The 22,266-nt window shown below is 39.9% G+C and overlaps 1 protein-coding gene across 5 annotated transcripts in view; it reads right to left on the bottom strand.

Moving 5' to 3' along the window:
- The window catches only part of SEMA6C (semaphorin 6C), a 146,804-nt gene extending 129,584 nt beyond the window's left edge, over positions 1-17,220 (bottom strand). For 4 of the 5 annotated variants that reach the window (XM_044273546.1, XM_044273550.1, XM_044273549.1 and 1 more), the window contains exon 1: positions 17,104-17,220. The gene's annotated coding sequence lies outside the window, so the exon portion shown is untranslated. Of the gene's footprint in view, positions 1-16,843; positions 17,040-17,103 lie in introns of those variants that run through there. The other variant, XM_044273547.1, reaches the window with a different exon arrangement.
- Between the last annotated feature and the right edge of the window lie 5,046 nt (positions 17,221-22,266).

Genomic DNA, 22,266 nt, shown 5'->3' with positions numbered 1-22,266 from the left:
AGGCTTTAATGTCAGGAACCATACTGACAAGGCAAGAGATACAACAGGGGTCAGGTGAGACAACACCCTAACCTCAGCCTTCAGAGAATATGCAGGGCATTATGGAGGTGGTCACTCAGGACCAGTCTCAGGCAGCCACCTCTGTATCACCTTCTGTATGTGAAGAGGCCAAGAGGAACAAAAGGAAGAAAAATGATATGTCTTCTCGTAAGTCTGAGGAGGAACATAACATGGGCCAAAACATCAGGAAAAAAGTCATTAACGGTGCAGGAGTCATGGTCCTATCAAACAGATATGAGGCTTTATCACAGTCTGATGGTGATTATGAGCAAGAGCTGCAGAGAATAGATAATGAGTGTGAGGCAGACACAGGGGACCCCCCAACAAAGAAGAAGCCCCCTCCTGTAGAAGCTCCTATAGAGTCAGATATGGAAACTGGTGGTAGCCAGGGAGGCTCTGAATCTGACCTGTGATGATGGGAGTCACTTATCTGTTCTTTCTCGGTAGTGTTATGATGGCTGGGTTTTCTCTAAAAAATGGTTCAAGCAATGTGAACAGCATCAAAGTAAGAAGGACCAGACACGCGGTATACGACCACCTCAGATATCTAGATGCAGATGTCATCTTTCTACAGGAGATGCTTTTGACCACCTTAGGGCATCTACATGAGGCTGAGTGAATGGCGGTCTGGTCCTTCTTACTAGTCACTGGCTGTGGAGCCTTATGCCGGGGTGGCCATATTGTTTAATACCAATGACGTCACTGTGCACAGGTTAACGGAGGTAGCTTTGGGAAGGTGCCTGGTGCTGGAAGTGACCATCCATGGTCGACGGCTCAGCTTCATTAACATCTACAGCCCACAGAGAGTGGCTGAGAGAATCCAGCTATCTAATGATATGAAGCAGTATCTTTTCACCTCTATACCAGTGGTGATGGCGGGGGACTTTAATGTTACTTTGTCATCAGATGACAGGTCCTCGGGCAGAGCGGTAGCCAGAGTCTTACATAACATGTTATTGCAAGCTGGCCTAAGTGATGTCTTTGCACGGGATGGTAGAAAGCCAAACTTCTCATATTTTTGTGCTGACAGGAGCAGTGGAATTGACATGGCGTTTGTGAATCCTACAGAGACTGTTAGCGGGGTGAGTGAGAAGGTCATTCCCTACTCTGACCACCTGGCTTTGGTTTTGTGCTTGGGAGCCACTAAACGCTCTGATATTGGTAGGGGTCTATGGAGGCTTAATTCCAGCATACTGGATGACGTCTATGTCCAGGATTGTGTCCATGCCCTTTTTCAGGTTCAGCTACAGAGAGTTGATTTCTATGACAACATGGCGGACTGGTGGGAGGACGTCAAGGAAGAGATCAGATCCCTCTTACCGAGACTGTCTATTAAAAGAGGGAACAGTAAGTATAGCCAGTATCTCAGGCTGCGGAAAGAACTGGAGTCACTCTATTCGGTGGGTGGGGATGACAAACAAAAGATCGACCGACTGAAATCTGAAATAAGGCAGTATCAGTACAGCAGGTACACCTCCCTTGTTCTTAAATGGGATTATGGGTCCTTGGGGGCTCCTGATCCCTTTGAGAATTGCAGGGAACGTGTGGCTAATAAATCGGTCGCAGGTCTTACTGACTCCCAGGGCGTTTTGCAGGATTCTCGGGAGGGTATCCTGGGGGTGGTGAGATCTTACTATGCAGACTTGTTTCAGAAGAAGATTTTGGATAAAGGAAAAATGGAAAAATTCTTTGAGGCAACTCCAGGCCCTGATAGTAATGATGTGGACTTTTCTCCTTTGGCAGGAGAATTAACGATGGAGGAGGTTAAAGAGGCCATTGATCAGTTACATCTGAAGAAGGCACTAGGTCCAGATGGTTTAAAAGCAGAATTTTAAAATGAAATTTAAGGACCTCTTGGCTCCAATTCTCATGGATGTGTACAAAACCTGTCTAGAAAATCACCTGATGCCTCCATCCATGAGGGTGTCCTAATTAATTCTGCTGTCTAAGGTAAGGAGCCTAATGACACCAAGAACTGGAGGCCAATTGCCCTCTTGAATGTTGACAGGAAGATTCTGGCAAAAATCCTGTTTTCTAGATTAGTTTCTCTGTCCTCAGCACTGTTGGCAGGCTTTCAGTTCGGCACAGTAAAAGGCCGGAACATCTCTGGAGCAGTCATCTCGATAAGGGAGATGTTTGAGAGATGTAAACCTCTGAAGTGTGGGAGATATGTTGTAGGTCTTGACCAGGCTAAAGCTTTCGACAGAGTAGACCATGAGTATCTATGGGCCACTTTGTCAAAGTATGGTATTCCGGGGCAATTTATTGATTGGCTGAAAACTTTATATTGTGAGGCTGAGAGCTTTCCTCTGGTCAATGGTTGGCAGGGGGACACTTTTGAAGTAGAGGCAGGGGTGAGACAGGGTTGCCAGATGAGTCCACTGCTGTATGTATTTGCCTTAGACCCCTTCCTGAGGTCACTGCAGGAGTGTGATTTTCAGGGGGTGCAGGTCCCCCACTGCTTGCCTTTGAAAGTAGTTGCCTACGCAGAAGATGTGACTGTGGTGATATCTGAGCCTCGTGAGGTGCAGATGTCAGCAACCATCAGAAGCTACTCGGAGGCCTCAGGCTCTCTATTCAACCTTGAGAAGAGTCACGCTCTCTGGACTTTAAGTACTGATCCTGGCTTTGATCTGCCACAATTTTCAACGACCTCCACCCATATTAAAATCTTTGGGGTCAAATTTGGGAGGGATGATAACGCCAAACTAAATTGAGAAGAAAAGTTGGAATCCGGAAATGCAAAGGTTCAGCGATGGAAGAACTGGAGGCTGACCTATAGAGAAAGGGTTACTATGTTGAAGCCTCACCTGTTCCTGTCTTCTTATATGTCTCTGTCGTCTTTCCTTTGCCAGCATCTTTCTCGGCTAGGCTCTTTAGCCTGTTCTTCAAACTTTTGTGGGGAAACAGGTTGAACCCAGTAAAAATATGGATCACCTACCTACAGAGGAGAGAGGGTGGGCTGGATATGATAAATCCAAGGGTGTTCTTTGACTCCATGTTTCTAAAAGTTCATTTTGGTAGCCTGGACTCAAACAACAGCTCCCTGTGGGCGAACAGTGTCAGGGACTGGATATTGCCTTTTGCAAAGTCTTGGGTGCGAGGCGGCAGTCTCAAGAGGGAAAGATGGACGAGTGACTACCTCCCCCAGTACCTGGAATATGGTCTTAGGTGCCTGAAGAAATGGGAAATAGACAAGGTGTATCTGGAGACTAAGACCAGGAAGGATCTCTATATCAGGATCTGTAGGACCTTCTATAACTTGCAGCCAGCACTGAGAGACTGCACAACGGCCACCTTGCAGGAAAGTCTTAGGTTCCTCAATGGACCGAGGCTTCCTGCTAAGTTTTTTTACATCGCCTGGCTGTCGTTGCATGGGAAGCTTTTTGTCAGAGGCAATTTAAAATTTCTGAGTGTCTCAGATCGCATGTGCCCCTTGGGCTGTGAGCAGGAGGAGACTATGGAACATTTTATAACCGAGTGCTGGGGAGGGCGACAGATATGGCAGGAGATAACCAGCAAACTAAAAATCCCAAGGCTGCAGTCTCTGACCTACCCAACATTGTATACAGTGTGACATCACAGGTAGCTGATATTGACCGGGGGACCATGCATCTGATTATTACCACCATCAAATACTACCACTGGTATACAACAGAAGAGTGTCCATCCACAGTGAGCCCTTCAATCATAGGAAAGCCGTAAACCTCATCCTGTCAGAACTAAGGTGGATCAGATCTACAGAGGTTAGGAAAAAGGGCAAGAATGAAAAACTATGGAGGAATGTAAATTTGGAGTAATTTTGGCTCAAGTATCCTGAAATGTATTTTTGCTTGTTTTTACTAATAAAAATTTCCTCCAATGTACAAGTATATAATCTATAATACTGTCTCCTACGTAGAAGAATATAACTACTATAATACTGCTCCTATGTATAAGAATATAACTACTATAATACTGTCTCCTACGTAGAAGAATATAACTACTATAATACTGCTCCTATATATAAGAATATAACTACTATAATACTGCTCCTATATACAAGAATATAACTACTATAATACTGCTCCTATGTACAAGAATATTACTATAATACTGCTCCTATGTACAAGAATATAACTGCTATAATACTCTCCATGTACAGAATATACTACTATAATACTGCTCCTATGTACAAGAATATAACTACTATAATACTGCTCCTATGTACAAGAATATAACTACTATAATACTGCTCCTATGTACAAGAATATAACTACTAATACTCCTATGTACAAGAATATAACTACTATAATACTGCTCCTATGTACAAAATATAACTACTAATACTGCTCCTATGTACAAGAATATAACTACTATAATACTGCTCCTATGTACAAGAATATAACTACTATAATACTGCTCCTATGTACAAAATAAACTACTATACTGCTCCTATGTACAAGAATAAACTACTATAATACCTCCTATGTACAAGAATATAACTACTATAATACTGCTCCTATGTACAAATATAACTACTATAATACTGCTCCTATGTACAAGAATATAACTACTATAATACTGCTCCTATGTACAAGAATATAACTACTATAATACTGCTCCTATGTACAAGAATATAACTACTATAATACTGCTCCTATGTACAAGAATATAACTACTATAATACTGCTCCTATGTACAAGAATATAACTACTATAATACTGCTCCTATGTACAAGAATATAACTACTATAATACTGCTCCTATGACAAGAATATAACTACTATAATACTGCTCCTATGTACAAGAATATAACTACTATAATACTGCTCCTATGTACAAGAATATAACTACTATAATACTGCTCCTATGTACAAGAATATAACTACTATAATACTGCTCCTATGTACAAGAATATAACTACTATAATACTGCTCCTATGTACAAGAATATACTAATAAACTGCTCCTATGTACAAGAATATAACTATAATACTGCTCCTATGTACAAGAATATAACTACTATAATACTGCCTCCTATGTACAAGAATATAACTACTATAATACTGCTCCTATGTACAAGAATATAACTACTATAATACTGCCTATGTACAAGAATATACTACTATATACTGCTCCTATGTACAAGAATATAACTACTATAATACTGCTCCATATGTACAAGAATATAACTACTATAATACTGCTCCTATGTACAAGAATATACCTACTATAATACTGCTCTCTGTACAAGAAGATAACTACTATAATACTGCTCCTATGTTACAAGAATATAACTACTATAATACTGCTCCTATGTACAAGAATATAAAACGTCTATGTACAAACTAATACTAATACTGCTCCTATGTACAAGAATATAACTACTATAATACTGCCTCCTATGTACAAGAATATAACTACTATAATACTGCTCCTATGTACAAAACTATAACTACTGATAATTACTGCTCCTATGTACAAGAATATAACTACTAAATACTGCCTCCTATGTACAAGACTATAACTACTATAATACTGCTCCTATGTACAAGAATATAACTACTATAATACTGCTCCTATGTACAAGAATATAACTGCTATAATACTGCCTCCTATGTACAAGAATATAACTACTATAATACTGCCTCCTATGTACAAAGAATATAACTACTATAATACTGCTCCTATGTACAAGAATATAACCTACTATAATACTGCTCCTATGTACAAGAATATAACTACTATAATACTGCTCCTATGTACCAGAATATAACTACTATAATACTGCTCCTATGTACAGAATTATAACTACTATAATACTGCTCCTATGTACAAGAATATACTACTATAATACTGCTCCTATGTACAAGAATATAACTACTATACTACTGCTCCTATGTACAAGAATATAACTACTATAATACTGCCCTATGTACAAGATATAACTACTATAATACTGCCTCCTATGTACAAGAATATAACTACTATAATACTGCTCCTATGTACAAGAATATAACTACTATAATACTGCTCCTATGTACAAGAATATAACTACTATAATACTGCTCCTATGTACAAGAATATAACTATAATACTGCTCCTATGTACAAGATAATAACTACTATAATACTGCTCCTATGTACAGGAATATAACTACTATAATACTGCTCCTATGTACAAGAATATAACTACTATAATACTGCTCCTATGTACAAGAATATAACTACTATAATACTGCCTCCTATGTACAAGAATATAACTACTATAATACTGCTCTATGTACAAGAATAACTACTATAATACTGCTCCTATGTACAAGAATATAACTACTATAATACTGCTCCCTATGTACAAGAATATAACTACTATAATACTGCTCCTATGTACAAGAATATAACTACTATAATACTGCTCCTATGTACAAGAATATAACTACTATAATACTGCTCCTATGTACAAGAATATAACTACTATAATACTGCCTCCTATGTACAAGAATATAAACTACTATAATACTGCTCCTATGTACAAGATATAACTACTATAATACTGCTCCTATGTACAAGAATATAACTACTATAATACTGCTCCTATGTACAAGAATATAACTACTATAATACTGCTCCTATGTACAAGAATATAACTACTATAATACTGCCTCCTATGTACAAGAATATAACTACTATATACTGCCTCCTATGTACAAGAATAGAACTACTATAATACTGCTCCTATGTACAAGAATATAACTACTATAATACTGCTCCTATGTACAAGAATATAACTACTATAATACTGCCTCCTATGTACAAGAATATAACTACTATAATACTGCTCCTATGTACAAGAATATAACTACTATAATACTGCTCCTATGTACAAGAATATAACTACTATAATACTGCTCCTATGTACAAGAATATAACTACTATAATACTGCCTCCTATGTACAAGAATATAACTACTATAATACTGCCTCCTATGTACAATAATATAACTACTATAATACTGCTCCTATGTACAAGAATATAACTACTATAATACTGCTCCTATGTACAAGAATATAACTACTATAATACTGCTCCTATGTACAAGAATATAACTACTATAATACTGCTCCTATGTACAAGAATATAACTACTATAATACTGCTCCTATGTACAAGAATATAACTACTATAATACTGCTCCTATGTACAAGAATATAACTACTATAATACTGCCTCCTATGTACAAGAATATAACTACTATAATACTGCTCCTATGTACAAGAATATAACTACTATAATACTGCCTCCTATGTACAAGAATATAACTACTATAATACTGCTCCTATGTACAAGAATATAACTACTATAATACTGCTCCTATGTACAAGAATATAACTACTATAATACTGCTCCTATGTACAAGAATATAACTACTATAATACTGCTCCTATGTACAAGAATATAACTACTATAATACTGCCTCCTATGTACAAGAATATACTATAATACTGCCTCCTATGTACAAGAATATAACTACTATAATACTGCTCCTGTGTACAAGAATATAACTACTATAATACTGCTCCTATGTACAGAATATAACTACTATAATACTGCCTCCTATGTACAAGAATATAAACTACTATAATACTGCTCCTATGTACAAGAATATAACTACTATAATACTGCTCCTATGTACAAGAATATAACTACTATAATACTGCTCCTATGTACAAGAATATAACTACTATAATACTGCTCCTATGTACAAGAATATAACTACTATAATACTGCTCCTATTTACAAGAATATAACTACTATAATACTGCCTCCTATGTACAAGAATATAACTACTATAATACTGCTCCTATGTACAAGGAATATAACTAACTATAATACTGCTCCTATGTACAAGAATATAACTACTATAATACTGCCTCCTATGTACAAGAATATAACTACTATAATACTGCTCCTATGTACAAGAATATAACTACTATAATACTGCTCCTAGGTACAAGAATAACTACTATAATACTGCTCCTATGTACAAGAATATAACTACTATAATACTGCTCCTATGTACAAGGAATTAAACTACTAAATACTGCTCCTATGTACAAGAATATACTACTATAATACTGCTCCTATGTACAAGAATATAACTACTATAATACTGCTCCTATGTACAAGAATATAACTACTATAATACTGCTCCTATGTACAAGAATATAACTACTATAATACTGCTCCTATTACAAGAATATAACTACTATAATACTGCCTCCTATGTACAAGAATATAACTACTATAATACTGCTCCTATGTACAAGAATATAACTACTATAATACTGCTCCTATGTACAAGAATATAACTACTATAATACTGCTCCTATGTACAAGAATATAACTACTATAATACTGCTCCTATGTACAAGAATATAACTACTATAATACTGCTCCTATGTACAAGAATATAACTACTATAATACTGCTCCTATGTACAAGACATATAACTACTATAATACTGCCTCCTATGTACAAGAATATAACTACTATAATACTTGCCTCTATGTACAAGAATATAACTACTATCATACTGCCTCCTATGTACAAGAATATAACTACTATAATACTGCTCTATGTACAAGGAATATAACTACTATAATACTGCCTCCTATGTACAAGAATAAACTACTATATACTGCTCCTATGTACAAGAATATAACTACTATTAATACTGCTCCTATGTACAAGAATATAACTACTATAATACTGCTCCTATGTACAAGAATATAACTAACTATAATACTGCCCTATGTACAAGAATATAACTACTATAATACTGCTCCTATGTACAAGAATATAACTACTATAATACTGCCTCCTATGTAAAGAATATAACTACTATAATACTGCTCCTATGTACAAGAAATATAACTACTATAAGTACTGCTCCTATGTACAAGAATAGAACTACTATAATACTGCTCCTATGTACAAGAATATAACTTACTATAATACTGCTCTATGTACAAGAATATAACTACTATAATACTGCCTCCTATGTACAAGAATATAACTACTATAATACTGCTCCTATGTACAAGAATATAACTACTATAATACTGCTCCTATGTACAAGAATATAACTACTATAATACTGCCTCCTATGTACAAGAATATAACTACTATAATACTGCCTCCTATGTACAGAATATAACTACTATAATACTGCCTCCTATGTACAAGAATATAACTACTATAATACTGCCTCCTATGTACAAGAATATAACTACTATAATACTGCTCCTATGTACAAGATATAACTACTATAATACTGCTCCTATGTACAAGAATATAACTACTATAATACTGCTCCTATGTACAAGAATATAACTACTATAATACTGCCTCCTATGTACAAGAATATAACTACTATAATACTGCTCCTATGTACAAGAATATAACTACTATAATACTGCCTCCTATGTACAAGAATATAACTACTATAATACTGCTCCTATGTACAAGAATATAACTACTATAATACTGCCTCCTATGTACAAGAATATAACTACTATAATACTGCTCCTATGTACAAGAATATACTACTATAATACTGCTCCTATGTACAAGAATATAACTACTATAATACTGCTCCTATGTACAAGAATATAACTACTATAATACTGCTCCTATGTACAAGAATATAACTACTATAATACTGCTCCTATGTACAAGAATATAACTACTATAATACTGCTCCTATGTACAAGAATATAACTACTATAATACTGCTCCTATGTACAAGAATATAACTACTATAATACTGCTCCTATGTACAAGAATATAACTACTATAATACTGCCTCCTATGTACAAGAATATAACTACTATAATACTGCTCCTATGTACAGAATATAACCACTATAATACTGCCTCCTATGTACAAGAATATAACTACTATAATACTGCTTCCTATGTACAAGAATATAACTACTATAATACTGCCTCCTATGTACAAGAATATAACTACTATAATACTGCTCCTATGTACAAGAATATAACTACTATAATACTGCTCCTATGTACAAGAATATAACTACTATAATACTGCTCCTATGTACAAGAATATAACTACTATAATACTGCTCCTATGTACAAGAATATAACTACTATAATACTGCTCCTATGTACAAGAATATAACTACTATAATACTGCCTCCTATGTACAAGAATATAACTACTATAATACTGCTCCTATGTACAAGAATATAACTACTATAATACTGCCTCCTATGTACAAGAATATAACTACTATAATACTGCTCCTATGTACAAGAATATAACTACTAATAATACTGCTCCTATTTACAAGAATATAACTACTATAATACTGCTCCTATGTACAAGAATATAACTACTATATACTGCTCCTATGTACAAGAATATAACTACTATAATACTGCTCCTATGTACAAGAATATAACTACTATAATACTGCTCCTATGTACAAGAATATAACTACTATAATACTGCTCCTATGTACAAGAATATAACTACTATAATACTGCTCCTATGTACAAGAATATAACTACTATAATACTGCTCCTATGTACAAGAATATAACTACTATAATACTGCTCCTATGTACAAGAATATAAATACTATAATACTGCCTGCCTTATGTACAAGTAATACAACTACTATAATACTGACTCCTATGTACAATGAGATATAACTACTATAATACTGCTTCCTAGTGTACAAGAATATAATACTATAATTTCACTGCTCCCTATGTACAAGAATATACTACTATAATACTGCTCCTATGCTACAAGAATATAATCTACTATAATACTGTCTCCCCCTAATGTACAAGGCATATAACCTACTATAATACTCCGCTCCTATGCTACAAGAATATAACTCACTATAATACTGCCTCTATGTACAAGAATTATAGCCTACTATACTACTGCTCCTATGATACAAGAACCTTACACTAGCCTATAATACTTTGGCCCTCTATACAAGAATCTAAACTCCTATCAATACTTGGCCCTCTATGTACAAGAATATAACTTACTATAATACTGCTCCTATGTACAAGAATATAACTACTATAATACTGCTCCTATGTACAAGAATATAACTACTATAATACTGCTCTCTATGTTACAAGAATATAAGTACTACAAGAATATAAGTACTATAATACTGCCTCTATGTACAAGAATATAACTACTATAATACTGCTCCTATGTGCAAGAATATAACTACAATAATACTGCCTCTATGTACAAGAATATAACTACTATAATGCTGCTCCTATGTACAAGAATATAAACTACTATAATACTGCTCCTATGTATAGAATATAAACTACTATAATACTGCTCCTATGTACAAGAATATAACTACTATAATACTGCTCCTATGTACAAGAATATAACTACTATAATACTGCTCCTATGTACAAGAATATAACTACTATAATACTGCCTCCTATGTACAAGAATATAACTACTATAATACTGCTTCTATGTACAAGAATATACCTACTATAATACTGCTCCTATGTACAAGAATATAACTGCTATAATTCCGCCCTCTACACGCTATAATACTGCCTGACTCTCCGTCTGTCATGTAGCAGTGTCAGTACGGAGCGGTTTGCACACTGTACGGTCTCTTATTACTCATCTCTCCCTCTCTCTAGTCTCGACACCGCTGGCAAAATTTAGATTGTTGTAATGGGTTTAGGTAGAGGAAGTGCAGCACATATGGGGTTAAACCAACATAAGCCATGAAATGATGAGAGTCATCCTCCAGCATTGAGTGATTGTTGTTCACCCTGTCAGCTCTTGGGGCAGAGGGCACTTTTCGGTGGCAGGGGGTATAAGCGCCCCTCTATCTACAATGAGAATATTGCCCGTCTTCCTACCCCTCTGGCTGCAGGTAAAGGGACAGCGCTGCGAGAGGGGAGGAGGGGCGCCCAAACACGGCCCCGCTCTCTATAAAGGAGACCCCTGGGACCGCACTGTGCACCAGAGCCTTTGTTACACCTCCTGGTAGTCTGACAGCCCGTAGACAGACATCAAAGGCCAGGAAGGGGTTAACCCCTGAGAGCATGCAACTCAAATCTAAGACCCAAAGGAGGGGTCCGCTGGTCTACGCTGAGAGACCCCCGATATGGGCCCCTCCGCACTGACAGCTGCAACAAAGCCTGTGCCTGGAGTGTAGAGGGCCACTCTCTCATACACATGATGCTCTGCATGTTATATACCGCTCTGTATCATACACATGATGCTCTGCGTGTTATATACCGCTCTGTATCATACACATAATGCTCTGCGTGTTATATACCGCTCTGTATCATACACATAATGCTCTGCATGTTATATACCGCTCTGTATCATACACATAATGCTCTGCGTGTTATATACCGCTCTGTATCATACACATACCGCTCTGTACTATACACATAATGCTCTGCGTGTTATATACCGCTCTGTATCATACACATGATGCTCTGCGTGTTATATACCGCTCTGTATCATACACATAATGCTCTGCGTGTTATATACCGCTCTGTATCATACACATAATGCTCTGCGTGTTATATACCGCTCTGTATCATACACTTAATGCTCTGCGTGTTATATACCGCTCTGTATCATACACATAATGCTCTGAATGTTATATACCGCTCTGTATCATACACATAATGCTCAGAATGTTATATACCGCTCTGTATCATACACATAATGCTCTGCGTGATATATACCGCTCTGTATCATACACATAATGCTCTGCGTGTTATATACCGCTCTGTATCATACACATAATGCTCTGCGTGTTATATACCGCACTGTATCATACACATAATGCTCTGCGTGTTATATACCGCTCTGTATCATACACATAATGCTCTGCGTGTTATATACCGCTCTGTATCATACACATAATGCTCTGCGTGTTATATACCGCTCTGTATCATACACATGATGCTCTGCGTGTTATATACCGCTCTGTATCATACACATAATGCTCTGCATGTTATATACCGCTCTGTATCATACACATAATGCTCTGTGTGATATATACCGCTCTGTATCATACACATAATGCTCTGCGTGTTATATACCGCTCTGTATCATACACATAATGCTCTGTGTGATATATACCGCTCTGTATCATACACATAATGCTCTGCGTGTTATATACCGCTCTGTATCATACACATAATGCTCTGCGTGTTATATACCGCTCTGTATCATACACATGATGATCTGCATGTTATATACCGCACTGTATCATACACATGATGATCTGCGTGTTATATACCGCACTGTATCATACACATAATGCTCTGCATGTTATATACCGCTCTGTATCATACACATGATGATCTGCATGTTATATACCGCTCTGTATCATACACATAATGCTCTGCGTGTTATATACCGCTCTGTATCATACACATAATGCTCTGCATGTTATATACCGCTCTGTATCATACACATGATGATCTGCATGTTATATACCGCACTGTATCATACACATAATGCTCTGCATGGTATATACCGCTCTGTATCATACACATGATGATCTGCATGTTATATACCGCTCTGTATCATACACATAATGCTCTGCATGTCATATACCGCTCTGTATCATACACATGATGCTCTGCGTATTATATACCGCTCTGTATCATACACATAATGCTCTGCGTGTTATATACTGCTCTGTATCATACACATAATGCTCTGCGTGTTATATACCGCTCTGTATCATACACATAATGCTCTGTGTGATATATACTGCTCTGTATCATACACATAATGCTCTGCGTGTTATATACCGCTCTGTATCATACACATAATGCTCTGTGTGATATATACTGCTCTGTATCATACACATAATGCTCTGCGTGTTATATTCCGCTCTGTATCATACACATGATGATCTGCATGTTATATACCGCACTGTATCATACACATAATGCTCTGCGTGTTATATACCGCTCTGTATCATACACATAATGCTCTGTGTGATATATACCGCTGTGTATCATACACATAATGCTCTGCATGTTATATACCGCACTGTATCATACACATAATGCTCTGCACTACAGATACAGATCTAGGCAGTAGCTGGATCTCTGGATGCTCCGCACACAGGACGGTGTTGTAGATGGCTGGGGCAGCTGAAGGGTTAATGATTCCTGGTTTCCAGTAGAGATCCTGAATGTGAGGCCTGCTTAACCCCTCATGTGCCACAGGGAGGGCGGAGAGTGGGTCAGAAGCCCAACACGGGAGGGAAGGGGGAGTTGTGAATCTTTGCGTCTCTGTGTGTATCTGTATGTATGTATATATGTGTATGTATGAAGGCAGCTGTATGTCTGAGTGTATATATCTGTACACGAGTGTATATATCTGTACATGTGTGTATATATCTGTACATGTGTGTATATATCTGTCCACGTGTGTATATATCTGTACTCGTGTGTATATATCTGTACACGTGTGTATATATCTGTCCACGTGTGTATATATCTGTACACGTGTGCATATCTGTACACGTGTGTGTATATCTGTACACGTGTGTGCATATCTGTCCATGTGTGTGTATATCTGTCCATGTGTGTATATATCTGTACACGTTTGTATATATCTGTACATGTGTGTGTATATCTGTACTCGTGTGTATATATCTGTACATGTGTGTATATATCTGTACACGTGTGTATATATCTGTACATGTGTGTGTATATCTGTCCATGTGTGTGTATATCTGTCCATGTGTGTATATCTGTCCGTGTGTGTATATCTGTACGTGTGTATATATCTGTACACGTGTGTATATCTGTCCATGTGTGTATATATCTGTACACGTGTGTATATATCTGTACACGTGTGTGCATATCTGTCCATGTGTGTATATATCTGTACACGTGTGTATAAATCTGTACACGTGTGTATAAATCTGTACACGTGTGTATATATCTGTACACGTGTGTGCATATCTGTCCATGTGTGTGTATATCTGTCCACGTTTGTATATATCTGTCCACGTTTGTATATATCTGTACACGTTTGTATATATCTGTACATGTGTGTATATATCTGTACATGTGTGTATATATCTGTACACGTGTGTGCATATCTGTCCATGTGTGTGTATATCTGTCCATGTGTGTATATCTGTCCATGTGTGTATATCTGTCCATGTGTGTGTATATCTGTACATGTGTATATATCTGTACACGTGTGTATATCTGTCCATGTGTGTATATATCTGTACACGTGTTTATATATCTGTACACGTGTGTATATATCTGTCCACGTGTGTACATATCTGTCCATGTGTGTATATAACTGTACACATGTGTATATATCTGTACATGTGTGTATAAATCTGTACACGTGTGTATATATCTGTACATGTGTGTATAAATCTGTACACGTGTGTGCATATCTGTCCATGTGTGTGTATATCTGTCCATGTGTGTGTATATCTGTCCATGTGTGTGTATATCTGTCCATGTGTGTATATATCTGTCCATGTGTGTGTATATCTGTCCATGTGTGTGCATATCTGTCCATGTGTGTGTATATCTGTATATGTGTGATCGTATGGGTTTGCACAATAACTTTTATTCTTATGGCTCTAACCTGTCAGCAGCATACATGCGGAGTACATACGTGTGTCTGTACATGAGGAGTATTATGTGTGTCTGTACATGCGTAGGACATAAGTGTATCTGTACATGTGGAGTAATATGTGTGTCTGTATATGCGGAGTACATACGTGTGTCACTACATGCGGAGTACATACGTGTGTCTGTACATGTCGAGTATTACGTTTGTCTGTATATGCGGAGTACATACGTGTATCTGTCTATGCAGAGTATTATGTGTGTCACTACATGCGGAGTACATACGTGTGTCTGTATATGCGGAGTACATACGTGTGTCTGTATATGCAGAGTATTACGTGTGTCTGTATATGCGGAGTACATACGTGTGTCTGTATATGCGGAGTATTACGTGTGTCACTACATGCGGAGTACTTACGTGTGTCTGTATATGCGGAGTATTACGTGTGTCTGTATATGCGGAGTACATACGTGTGTCTGTATATGCGGAGTATTACGTGTGTCACTACATGCGGAGTACTTACGTGTGTCTGTATATGCGGAGTATTACGTGTGTCTGTATATGTGGAGTACATACGTGTATCTGTCTATGCAGAGTATTATGTGTGTCACTACATGCGGAGTACATACATGTGTCTGTATATGCGGAGTATTACGTGTGTCTGTATATGCGGAGTACATACGTGTGTCTGTATATGCAGAGTACTTACGTGTGTCTGTATATGCGGAGTACATACGTGTGTCTGTATATGCAGAGTACTTACGTGTGTCTGTATATGCGGAGTACATACGTGTGTCTGTCTATGCAGAGTATTACGTGTGTCTGTACATGCGGAGTACATACATGTGTCTGTATATGCGGAGTATTACGTGTGTCTGTATATGCGGAGTACATACGTGTGTCTGTCTATGCAGAGTATTACGTGTGTCACTACATGCGGAGTACATACATGTGTCTGTATATGCGGAGTATTACGTGTGTCTGTACATGCGGAGTACATACATGTGTCTGTATATGCGGAGTATTACGTGTGTCACTACATGCGGAGTACATACGTGTGTCTGTCTATGCAGAGTATTACGTGTGTCACTACATGCGGAGTACATACATGTGTCTGTATATGCAGAGTACTTACGTGTGTCTGTATATGCGGAGTATTACGTGTGTCTGTACATGCACACAGCAGGACGGAGCCGATTCCTGAGAATAGCATTAACCTCCAGCCAGGATTCGGACCCCCAACTCTCCTCCTGGCAGTGCCCCCGGCAGCCGCCCGCCACCTCACCCGTCTCCATCAAACTTCCAAAAAGAGCCGGAGCGGGCAGCTGGACCGCAGAGCTGGCAATCTACAGGGTGACAACATCCCGAGAGGACGGAGACAAAGGCGGCTCTTACCTTGTAGACGGCGGAGGAGCAGTCACTGCCCTCTCTGGAGGGGGGCTTCAGCCGACGGTAGGTTGTCAGGGGGTTTGGGGGGGCAGCAGTGGGGGCGAGGGGGTGGCACATGCCCCGAGTCCTGGGCCGGGGGTATAAGTCCTGCTGGGATCGAGTCTGCTCCAAACTGAAGGCAGAGAAAAACAAAACTACTGCATGCCAGGATCTGGAGCCGCCCCCACTGCCGGCGACCAATGGCGGCCACTGCCTCGCCCACTGCCTCCAGAGCTGTCATCTGTCACTGCATCTACACCTGAGGCACGAGGCTCCTCACAGACCCAATGGTCAGGTCCTAGCAGGAGGCACTGTGCCTCAAGGACCCTACGGTGTTCCAGGTGTGAAATGATGGAGGTACGAGGTTCATGGTGCCTCACGCCTCACAGACCCAATGGTCAGGTCCTAGCAGGGGGCACTGTGCCTCAAGGACCCTACGGTGTTCCAGGTGTGAAATGATGGAGGTACGAGGTTCATGGTGCCTCATACCTCACAGACCCAATGGTCAGGTCCTAGCAGGGGGCACTGTGCCTCAAGGACCCTACGGTGTTCCAGGTGTGAAATGATGGAGGTACGAGGTTCATGGTGCCTCATACCTCACAGACCCAATGGTCAGGTCCTAGCAGGGGGCACTGTGCCTCAAGGACCCTACGGTGTTCCAGGTGTGAAATGATGGAGGTACGAGGTTCATGGTGCCTCATACCTCACAGACCCAATGGTCAGGTCCTAGCAGGGGCCACTGTGCCTGAAGGACCCTACGGTGTTCCAGGTGGGAAATGATGGAGGTACGAGGTTCATGGTGCCTCATACCTCACAAATTGCTGTGTCTCAAGTGGAAGATAATATAAGGCTATCGCGTCTCGTACCTCACAGATGTCACTACATTATGAGGTAGATGGTGCCTCGCGCCTCACAGCTGCAGAGGTCATCCATGTGGTGGGCTCTCTTCGCCTCTGCCCCCGGAGAGATCTGGATTTCCTCCAGGTTTGTCATCGGCGGTCCAAGTCATCTCCGTCATCCTATGGAGGTGCGAGGCTGCACGTGCCTCAGGCTGCCAGAACAGGTTGAGCAGAGCCGGACGTGTCACCTCTGTAATCTGCAGAATAATCCTCCATCCAAAAACATGTGTCTGCTGCCCCAAAAGATGCCATGGGGGAGGGGAGCGCACGGGCCCCAGAGGCTTGCATCCTGCATAGATCTTTTCCGGTTACTGTCCCTTTAAACTATTCTTCCCCATCATTTACGTGATTTATCCGATTTAAAGGGCCAGTACGAAAAATGTTCTGCAGAACAGCGGTGGCTCATGAGGGCCATGAAGGGTTAAGCATCAGCAGCGGCACACGGAGGACAGCATCCTGATCATGTATCACAGGCTGAGATACCTCATCAGTCTGTATCACACATCACAGGCTGAGATACCTCATCAGTCTGTATCACACATCACAGGCTGAGATACCTCATCAGTCTGTATCACACATCACAGGCTGAGATACCTCCTCTCATCAGTCTGTATCACACATCACAGGCTGAGATACCTCATCAGTCTGTATCACACATCACAGGCTGAGATACCTCCTCTCATCAGTCTGTATCACACATCACAGGCTGAGATACCTCCTCACATCAGTCTGTATCACACATCACAGGCTGAGATACCTCCTCTCATCAGTCTGTATCACACATCACAGGCTGAGATACCTCCTCTCATCAGTCTGTATCACACATCACAGGCTGAGATACCTCATCAGTCTGTATCACACATCACAGGCTGAGATACCTCATCAGTCTGTATCACACATCACAGGCGGAGATACCTCCTCTCATCAGTCTGTATCACACATCACAGGCTGAGATACCTCCTCTCAGTTTGTATCACACATCACAGGCTGAGATACCTCATCAGTCTGTATCACACATCACAGGCTGAGATACCTCATCAGTCTGTATCACACATCACAGGCTGAGATACATCCTCTCATCAGTCTGTATCACAGGCTGAGATACCTCCTCATCAGTCTGTATCACACATCACAGGCTGAGATACATAATCTCATCAGCCTGTATCACACATGATAGGATTAGATACATGGCTCAGCAGACAGTATCACACATGATAGTGTTAGATACACAGCTCAGCAGACAATATCACACAGGATAGGATTAGATACACAGCTCAGCAGGCAGTATCACACAGGATAAGATTAGATACACAGCTCAGCAGACAGTATCACACAGGATAAGATTAGATACACAGCTCAGCAGACAGTATCACACAGGATAGGATTAAATACACGGCCCAGCAGACTGTATCACACAGGATAGGATTAGATACACAGCTCAGCAGACAGTATCACACAGGATAGGATTAGATACACAGCTCATCAGACAGTATCACACAGGATAGGATTAGATACACAGCTCAGCAGACAGTATCACACAGGATAGGATTAGATACACAGCTCAGCAGACAGTATCACACAGGATAGGATTAGAAACACCGCTCAGCAGGCAGTATCACACAGGATAGAATTAGATACACAGCTCAGCAGACAGTATCACACAGAATAGGATTAGATACACAGCTCAGCAGACAGTATCACACAGGATAGGATTAGATACACAGCTCAGCAGACAGTATCACACAGGATAGGATTAGATACACAGCTCAGTAGACAGTATCACACAGGATAGGATTAGATACACAGCTCAGCAGACTGTATCACACAGGATAGGATTAGATACACAGCTCAGCAGACAGTATCACACAGGATAGGATTAGATACACGGCTCAGCAGGCAGTATCACACAGGATAGAATTAGATACACAGCTCAGCAGACTGTATCACACAGGATAGGATTAGATACACAGCTCAGCAGTCAGTATCACACAGGATAGGATTAGATACACGGCTCAGCAGGCAGTATCACACAGGATAGAATTAGATACACAGCTCAGCAGACTGTATCACACAGGATAGGATTAGATACACAGCTCAGCAGACTGTATCACACAGGATAGGATTAGATACACAGCTCAGCAGACTGTATCACACAGGATAGGATTAGATACACAGCTCAGCAGACAGTATCACACAGGATAGGATTAGATACACAGCTCAGCAGACTGTATCACACAGGATAGGATTAGATACACAGCTCAGCAGACTGTATCACACAGGATAGGATTAGATACACAGCTCAGCAGACTGTATCACACAGGATAGGATTAGATACACAGCTCAGCAGACAGTATCACACAGGACAGGATTAGATAAACAGCTCAGTAGACTGTATCACACCGGACTCATCCAAGCGGTGGGTCTGATAAATATCTGTAATGGCCGCCTGATATGATTAGGTCTGCTCCGTCAGTTTGAGTTTACGGCCTGTCGTCCTCGTGACGAGCGTTCATCTGCTCATGTCGGACGTCTCTTCTCTCTCTTGTTTCCGATCTCTAATGTTTTACGGAGAAATCATCTGTGAAGAGACATCCGCGCCTCTAACCAAACCCCAGCAATGACAGGCTTGTGGGAATGGAAAGACTTTCTGGATACTTCTCCAGGAGAACACACATCTTCATGAAGACACCAGAGAAATCATCTACATGAACGTTCCTCCACCACTCCAGAGCAACAAGAAGAGTCCACAGAAATATCTCCTGAGACCTGAGCATCCCCAATCTTAGAGAAAAGATGGTGGAAATCAGGGAGCAACATCAACACTTCTGGTAGTCACCACCTGAGTCCAATTCGATGCTCAGGTACTGCTACTGAGAGCACGGGGAACCTGAACATAGAAGTCTCTATATTGGTCAATGTTGGCATAGACATCACATTCTTATTGGTGGATCCCAATGATTTTGAGTGGCCCAATCAATGTTTTATAGTCTTGGAAAATCCTTGGACCACAAACAGATAAGCGGCATCAGCGGTGGCCACTTACATCCTCCATCGTTCCTACAAAATCACCATAGCAGTATGTGTGTAGGTACTGTACGTTCTGCTACGTTCAACCCATTGTCAATCAGACATACCTGTCAACAACTCGACTGTCCTTCAACATCTTCTGGTGGGGTAAAGAGGGATTGGACAAGGTCTCACCTAGATTCTTCTCCCCGCACTCATAGAAATATCTTGCCCAGTGGGGATAATCAATACAGAGATGGGGTCTGTTGACTGAATGTTCACCGGAGTCTTACATTTATGGCCACCTCTAGTCTTCGACATGAAAAATTTTGAGGTGAGGACATGTGGAATCATCATACTCGTCTTGGTGGCCAAACACATTAGAGAAAAGTAGATCCATCGTTAAACAAAAGATGGTCTGGAGACCGATAATTTATTAGGGGAGATAAACACGTGCCAATGGGCCGAGCCAAGTGTGCATGTGTATTAAGGGGTTTGAACAGGTAACTGTCACCCAAATGGACATTTAACCGATAGGTTTCTGATTTGTAAGACCAGTCTTTGTGGTCTCCAGGGTCACTCATTTATAATTCCTAGTATCTAACTGAGCATCTGATGTCCTCTTTCGTGGACATGTGACGAGAACTCCTTATCTGCTGAACCATTGAACTTCTGAGGAACCTAATGTTATCAGTTTATATCTTCCTAGCTGTGGTACCTATGCCTTATGGCCAGGAATTGTAGGTAAAAGAAAAAGAGATGACCCTAAGAGCAACCATCTGAGCTCAGAAGACCCATGTGGTTTGTCTATACAGAAACCCATCGATCTGGTGTGATGGTCAGGCCTAGGGGTGGTTGCAAAGCTCATCCACTGTGATGCACCCTGTAGCTGCCCACACATTGTTATAAGACATGTGGATGACCCTGCTAATTTCTATGGGATCCTCAACAATCTATGTCTTGAGTCTGGTGGACCTCAGATGACAGCTTTAGGATCTAAGAAATGTTCTTTAAGGATTTGATGCCATAGACTCTAACTGGTGGTGGCCGTATGGGAGGACCCAGACACCTATAGGCTTGAGACTGGAACTTCTGACTTCACTGATCCCTGACTGATCAGGTGGGATGCTCCTCTGATTTACCAGTTGAGTGTCAGCGGAGGAGATAGCCTGATCTAGTATGGATCCAGGTTCAAATGCCTGGGGTTGGAAGGGTGCAGTGTCGA

The sequence above is a fragment of the Bufo gargarizans genome, unplaced genomic scaffold (genome assembly GCF_014858855.1).
Source record: "Bufo gargarizans isolate SCDJY-AF-19 unplaced genomic scaffold, ASM1485885v1 fragScaff_scaffold_728_pilon, whole genome shotgun sequence".
NCBI lineage: Eukaryota > Metazoa > Chordata > Amphibia > Anura > Bufonidae > Bufo > Bufo gargarizans.
The sequence above is the reverse complement of the archived record's forward strand: the minus strand, read 5'-3'. Positions and strand labels throughout refer to the sequence as shown.